A 7,071-nucleotide genomic window follows, 5' to 3' on the forward strand; every position below is an offset into this window, starting at 1 on the left:
TATATCTTACAATTCCTAGGGAGATTTGGGTCACGGAGCTGAGTCGGTCAAGACTGTACAACACCTATAAGTCAACTTAGTTTCTTCCTATTCAACTATGTGCATGGTCTAATTCATCAAGCATAACATGTGCATAAGTTGAAATACAAAAATCAAGCATTCTTTATGAAAACATATTAGATTAAGTAAGGATCTACCCCCATGTTTTAGTTCCCCTAATCCCCCATTAACCCTAGCTAAGGTACTACTCACTCATGATCATAGAAAGCATGCTAATAATGATGTCAAACAAAGATTAAACAAAGAGTAAATAAATGATACCAACTTTGGATGATCAAAACACAATGCAAAGGATAATAGAAGAAAACTTGATTGATGATGAAGAGTTGTCAATTCATCAATAATTCCCAATATAATCTTCAAATTACCCAACTAGATCTAATGTTCTTGAACAATAATTAGGAAAGGATTAAGATATAATTAAGATAATTGATTTCTAATCTAATCTAATGACCTTCTCTCATTTCCTAATACAGTGGAGTATTTATACTAAGTACAAGTGTTAGGGTAACTAAGGGTTTAAATGACGATTAAGTCCCTAAGAAGAAAATAACGCCTTGCAAGTCCCATGAGGAGTCCCACGACCTGCCTATATTGGACGCTCGTGCTGCTTGAGGATTCGTCCGTCCCAGGCTCGGGATGACCAGATTTAGCCTTGAGTCGCCCGACTTGAGGTCGGGACACCCGGATTGTTGCACAGCTTGGCTTCTCTTCTTATTGACTGCCCCAAGATCCGTGGGGATCATTGAGGAGCCGTGGGGGTCTTCATCATTGCCCATTTTATTGGGTTTGTTAAATTAGGCCTTTAGTATTAGCATCCTCTTTGTTGCTTGGTCGTTAGGTGCGATCAATTGAGCTCCGCTTTTGCTTCCGTATACATAAGGCTTAGTATCCTCCTCTACAAAGGGCACTAAAACCTCATAAAATGTGCAAAATAGGGAACATAAGATAGAAGTGACCCTAATAAGTACTAGAAAGCATGGAAACGAGGCTAGTTAGGAGACTAATGTGCGCAAATATGAGCCACATCAAATATCCCCAAACCGAACCTTTGCTGGTCTCGAGTAAAGAGGTGACTAAAACTATGACCCTTATTAATAACTAGCCGATATGAGACAATTAGCGGGTCTCACTCCGCCCCTTCAACTCACAACAAGACATCCATGAGATAAGATGCCTTCTTGCAAGGCAAGGTGGGGCTTGCCAAAATTGTGATGCATCCTATCATTTAAGCACACACGATCAAGTAAGGAATGCATCTAAAAAAAGAATAGCCACTTTCCTCATCTAAGTGGCGGAAATCATCTAAAGGGGAGCAATCTAAGGGTACATATTCCATTGTAGATATCATTTCTCCAAGTTACTAAGTCTAAAAGGATACCAACAAATCACCTCCAAGTTGTGTCAAACTAGGGTACTTTCATCCACAATCGCTAAATGCTTTGGTCAAGAGTAGACTCCCCAAGGTGTTAGAAACAATGTATGATCGTGGAATTCCCCCTCTTTCCTAGACAAGAAGAAGGGTCGTCCCCTTTGTACCATGCAAGAAAATTGAGATCAATGGAAAAAGGGATCAAGATGTTTTTGAGCTTCACATTTGTTGTTTGTATTAGATTTGTTTTTCCCCCAATTTCTTGTGGCATTTGTCTTTTGAGAACATTTTTTTTGCCATTTTTGATGTTTGGCATTTTGATACTTTGGCAAATTTTTCAATCTTTGCATTTTTGAACATTTTTCAAAGTAACCTCATTCTGTAACGAGGGCACTTTTATTGAAGCATAGGAGTCGATTTTTGCTCCTCTTTTCATTGATGCAGTTTTTGCAAACTTTTTGATTTTTTATTTTGGTACTTGAACTCAAATTAGAGATTTTTTTGACCAGTCCCTTTTTGTGTGACAGAAAATGGTAGACGTGGAAAGCGGTTGCATGGTTTCAAGGGTCACCTTGGAATAAACGGTAGCCAAGGAGTTATCACACCACAAGGTACTCTTTCCTAGCCCTTAATCCATGGGTCAATATATACTAGTATAACACATCCTAGGGTGTTTTGAGGGTATTCTAGAAAAGAAAGTCTCAAGGAGAAAAATTATCTACAAGGGCCTATATACACTTGTCAAGATTCCCAACTAGACATTTTCACAAAAAATTTCCTAAAATGCAACTACATGCCATGATGAAACTAGCATATATACAACCTAATGCATATGCTACTGTCACTAGTATGCCATATAGTCTAAATACAACTCCAAAAATCACATTGGTTTGTACCGCATCAAACAAAAAGAAGCCACATTGTCATTAACATATAAGAAGAAAAAGGAGGTTTGGAAAGATCATACCATACGGTCTTCATATTCTTCATGCCTTGAATGTGGCGAAGTTGGTCCAATGTGATAAGAGTGAACAACAAACAACAAATATATACAATATATACATTTCTACACTACAAAAGGGAAGAACATGTTTTTGGATTTTTGAAATTTTTGAAATTTTTATCATTTTTTAAAATATGTTAGACTGCTAGAAAGTGTTAGAATTCCCCATCCCCACACTTATAATAGACATTGTCCCCAATGGACAAAACAATAGGGAATTGTGCAAATCCAAAGAAGTAATGCATGATTCTACACTAAATGCAAGCTATATGGAATATATGACAAAGTGATGCAAACTAAACTAGTCTAAGTGATGCATGCTTTCTATTGTTCGGAGAGCTAATTTGAATTAACTCGGGTTGCTTGTGACTAAACTTCCCCAAACCGGTTAAATTAATGGGTAAAGTTTGGCCATAAGGACATGCATGCAATGTTATGTAAAATTCAAATTGTCATATTTTTTTTTTCAAGTGGGAACAAAAATTATCATCACCTTGATGTTGCTTAGTGATGGGGTATGTGACCTGTGTGGTGTTTAACAAGAAACTCACCATCATCTCTTTTTTGATTGTGTGTATAGTCAGAGGTGTCTAGATCTGATACAGCAATGGTTGGGTTATGTATGTCAAAGTGATATTGTTAGATGGCTCATAGCCTGGAGATGTCGATCACTATTGCAGAAGAAGGTAATCATGGCGGCCATTTCAACTCTGATATACTTAATATGGATCAACAGAAATACTGCTAGAGTTAATGGGGTGGTGCAGCATCCTCTTGCTGTGCTGAGCAGAGTACAGTCTTTATTGCGAATGAAAGTTAGCTCTTTAGTAAGTTGTAAGAGTCATATGAAAGCTTTGACATGGCTTATTAAGGTAGAGTTAGTATAAGCTGTGATGCTTTGTATGATGAGGTGTCCATGTAATGACTTGGTGTAATGGGTTATCATTAATTAATACAATTTACATTTCACCAAAAAAAACTAAGGTTGAAATAGTCCTTAAATTTTACAAGGACACTAACAAAAGCCGAAATCGAAACAACAATGATTATTAAGTTAGAATGCAATTTCAAATTTTTGACATAAAAAATGAGAGAGGGAAAAGAAAAGCTCACATAAGCCACAGTGAGTGCCTCTTGCCCGCTCCACCAAGCTAATAAAATTCTTCACTTGTCGCCATCCTCTCCTCCAAGATCATCATCCCAATTTTCTCTAGACTCATCACTTTCGTAGAAATCCATGAACTCGTCCCCACCTAGGTTTTGGGTGAGCTAAAGTTTTAGAGAGGTTTGTTTTTTTGGAGATAAAATTAGGTGATTTTAAGTGCTTGAGAGAGAGGTTTATGTTTTGCCTTTGGAGAGAGAGGTGATGTGTCTTAATATGTGTTGTGGAAAGAGGGGTTTGAAGCCAAAAAGAAGAGTAGCACGGGAGAGAGACGCGCGGCTGAAGGGGGAGACGGACGTTTCCTCCTTTTTATAGATTTTGTGTGAGCGGGTTGGGATCCGCGGCTCGGAGTCGGCCCGCCCGTCCTGATGCACGTGCCGTCCGTCCCAGGGTTGGGATGTCCATATTTTGACACAGTGAAAAAGTTGTCTTTTTAGAGGTTAGCAGGGACATGGGTCCTCAGGTTGATCTGCCTAGATTTCTGTCCAGTGAAATATTTTCTTAAAAAGCATAAAGGGACGCCCGTCCTGAAGATGGTCCGCCCGTCTTTTGGCATGAGATGTTCGTCCTGGTCTTAGGACACCAAGATTTTCGTCCAATGAAAAAAAATATTTTTAGCTTTGCTCGAGCTACAACGAGCCAAGCCTAGCTCGTGGGGATCCTCCTTTTTGCTATTTTTCTTCCTTCCTTCTCTTTCTTAGCCTAGCTACAAGCTTCCCCACACTTGAATTTTCAAATCCTTCACACATCACACTTGATTAGTAACCCTTCCTCACCTACTCCCATGTCAAAATTGTGCTTGAAAACAAGAGATTAAAAATGCAATGTAATGAAGTTAAAATGCAAGTAAGTGGGTCAGTATATTTACAAGTGGTGGTTTAGGGAGGACTCCACCAAACTCTCCTCTGATTCAATGCTTAAATCATGGTGGGAGAGGCTCAAGGCGAGTGACCTCAACCTCTCCTACAAAAGCTCCTTCATAATAAGGCTTGATACGTTGAACGTTGACATTGAACCGATTACCATCTTCCGACATTAGCTCAAAGTCTCCATACTTTCCAACATTTGTGATTACAAAGGGACCCCTCCATCGTGAGTTCAACTTTCCGGAGAAGAGCCCATATCGAGAGTTGAATAGAAGGATTTTGTCTCCCTTGTGCAAGGCCTTTTGTTTGATCCTCTTATCATGAAGCAATTTGGTCCGTTCTTTGTAGATCCTTGCATTTTCATAAGAGTGAAGCCGGAATTCCTCCAATTCTTCAATTTGTAAGATCCTCTTCTCGCCAATCAGCTTGAGATCAAGATTGAGAATTTTGATTGCCCAAAAGGCTTTGTATTCTAATTCAAGTGGCAAGTGACAAACCTTTCCATAGACTAACTTGTAAGGTGAAGTTCCTATGGGTGTCTTATAAGCTGTCCTATAAGCCCAAAGAGAGTCATCAAGCTTCATGCTCCAATCCTTACGAGTTTTATTGACAACCTTCTCAAGAATTTGTCAGATCTCCCTATTTGAGACTTTGACTTGACCGCTTGTTTGAGGATGATATCACAAGCCGGTCTTATGTTTAACACGATACTTTGTTAAGATAGATGCAAGTTTCTTCTCATGGAAATGTGATCCACCATCACTAATAATTTCTCTAGGAACTCCAAATCTTGGGAAGATCACTTTCTTTAAGAGCTTGGTCACCGTTTTTGCATCATCGGTTGGGGTAGCAATTGCTTCTATCCATTTGGACACGTAAACAACGACAACTAGAATGTACTTGTTGCCTTGAGATGATATAAAGGGACCTTGGTAATCAATTCCCCAAACATCAAAGATTTCAACCTCCAAAATGCCTCGTTGTGGCATATCATTCCTCCAAGATATGTTGCCGGTTCGTTGGCAAGGCTCACAATGCATGACAAATTCTTTAACATCTTCAATCATGGTGGGCCAATAGAAGCCCGATTGGAGGACTTTGGCAATTGTTCTCCTTGATCCATGATGTCCTCCATAAGGGGATGAGTGACAACCTTCTAAAACTCCTTGGACTTCCCATTGTGGGACACACTTTTGGTAGAGACCATCACTACATGCTTTGTAGAGGTTGGGATCGTCCTAGAAGTATCTCTTCACTTCAAACAAGAACCTCTTTCGTTGATTGTAGCTCAATTTCGGAGGTATGACTCCTCCTAAAATGTAGTTTGAAAAATCGGCAAACCATGGTGTGGTATGTCTCTCAAGTTATGTGTGAACGGACATGAGAACATCATCGGGAAAGGAATCATTGATTGGTGTATCTTCATCTTTGTTGTCAAATCGAATTCTTGACAAGTGATCCGGTACTATATTTTCCGCTCCTTTCTTGTCTCTTATCTCTAGGTCAAATTCTTGGAGTAACAAAATCCACCTTAACAAGCGTGGCTTCGATTCTTTCTTCACCAAGAGATGTCTAAGAGCACGGTGGTCCAATAATATAATAACTTTGATCCAAGTAGGTAGGAGCAGAACTTGTCCAAAGCATACATTATAGCAAGAAGTTCCTTTTTCGTGGTATCATAGTTGACTTGTGATGCATCAAGGGTCTTGCTTATATAGTATATAGCATGCAAAGCTTTTCCAACTCGTTGGCCAAGAACCGCGCCAACGGCATAGTTGCTTGCATCACACATTATCTCAAAAGGAAACTTCCAATTTGAGGGTTGAATGATTGGTGCCAAAATTAGAGCTTCCTTGATCCTATTTAAAGATTCAACACACTCATGAGTAAATTGGAACGGGGCATCCTTAAGCAAAAGTTGAGTGAGAGGTTTTGCAATTTTGAAAAGTTCTTTTATGAATCGTCGGTAAAACCCCGCATGACCGAGAAAACTCCGCACCCCTTTGACATTCACGGGTGGCATTAATTTCTCTATCACTTTAACTTTGGCCTTGTCAACTTTGATGCCCTTTTCCGTAATCAAATGACCTAACACAATACCTTCATTTACCATAAAATGACACTTTTCCCAATTTAACACAAGACTAACATGTTCACACTTTTGCAAGACAAGAGATAGATTATGCAAACACGAATCAAAGTCTTTCCCATAAACGCTAAAATCATCCATAAAAACCTCCATTATGGTTTCTAAGTAATCGGAAAAGACACTCATCATGTGTTCAAAGGTAGCGGGAACATTGCATAGCCCAAAGGGCATTCTCCTATATGCAAATGTTCCATAAGGGCATGTGAATGGGGTCTTAGGTTGGTCATCCGGGTGTATCGGGATTTGGAAGAATCCCGAGTACCCGACAAGGTAGCAAAAGAATTTGTTAGAGGCAAGCCTCTCAAGCATTTGATCAATGAATGGAAGGGGGAAATGATCCTTTCTTGTTGCGGAATTCAACTTACGATAATCAATACACATTCGCCAACCGGTAATCTTTCTTGTGGGTATTAGCTCATTCTTGTTATTTTTCACCACCATGGTACCTCCTTTCTTGGG

The sequence above is a fragment of the Silene latifolia genome, chromosome Y (assembly GCF_048544455.1).
Source record: "Silene latifolia isolate original U9 population chromosome Y, ASM4854445v1, whole genome shotgun sequence".
Lineage (NCBI taxonomy): Eukaryota > Viridiplantae > Streptophyta > Magnoliopsida > Caryophyllales > Caryophyllaceae > Silene > Silene latifolia.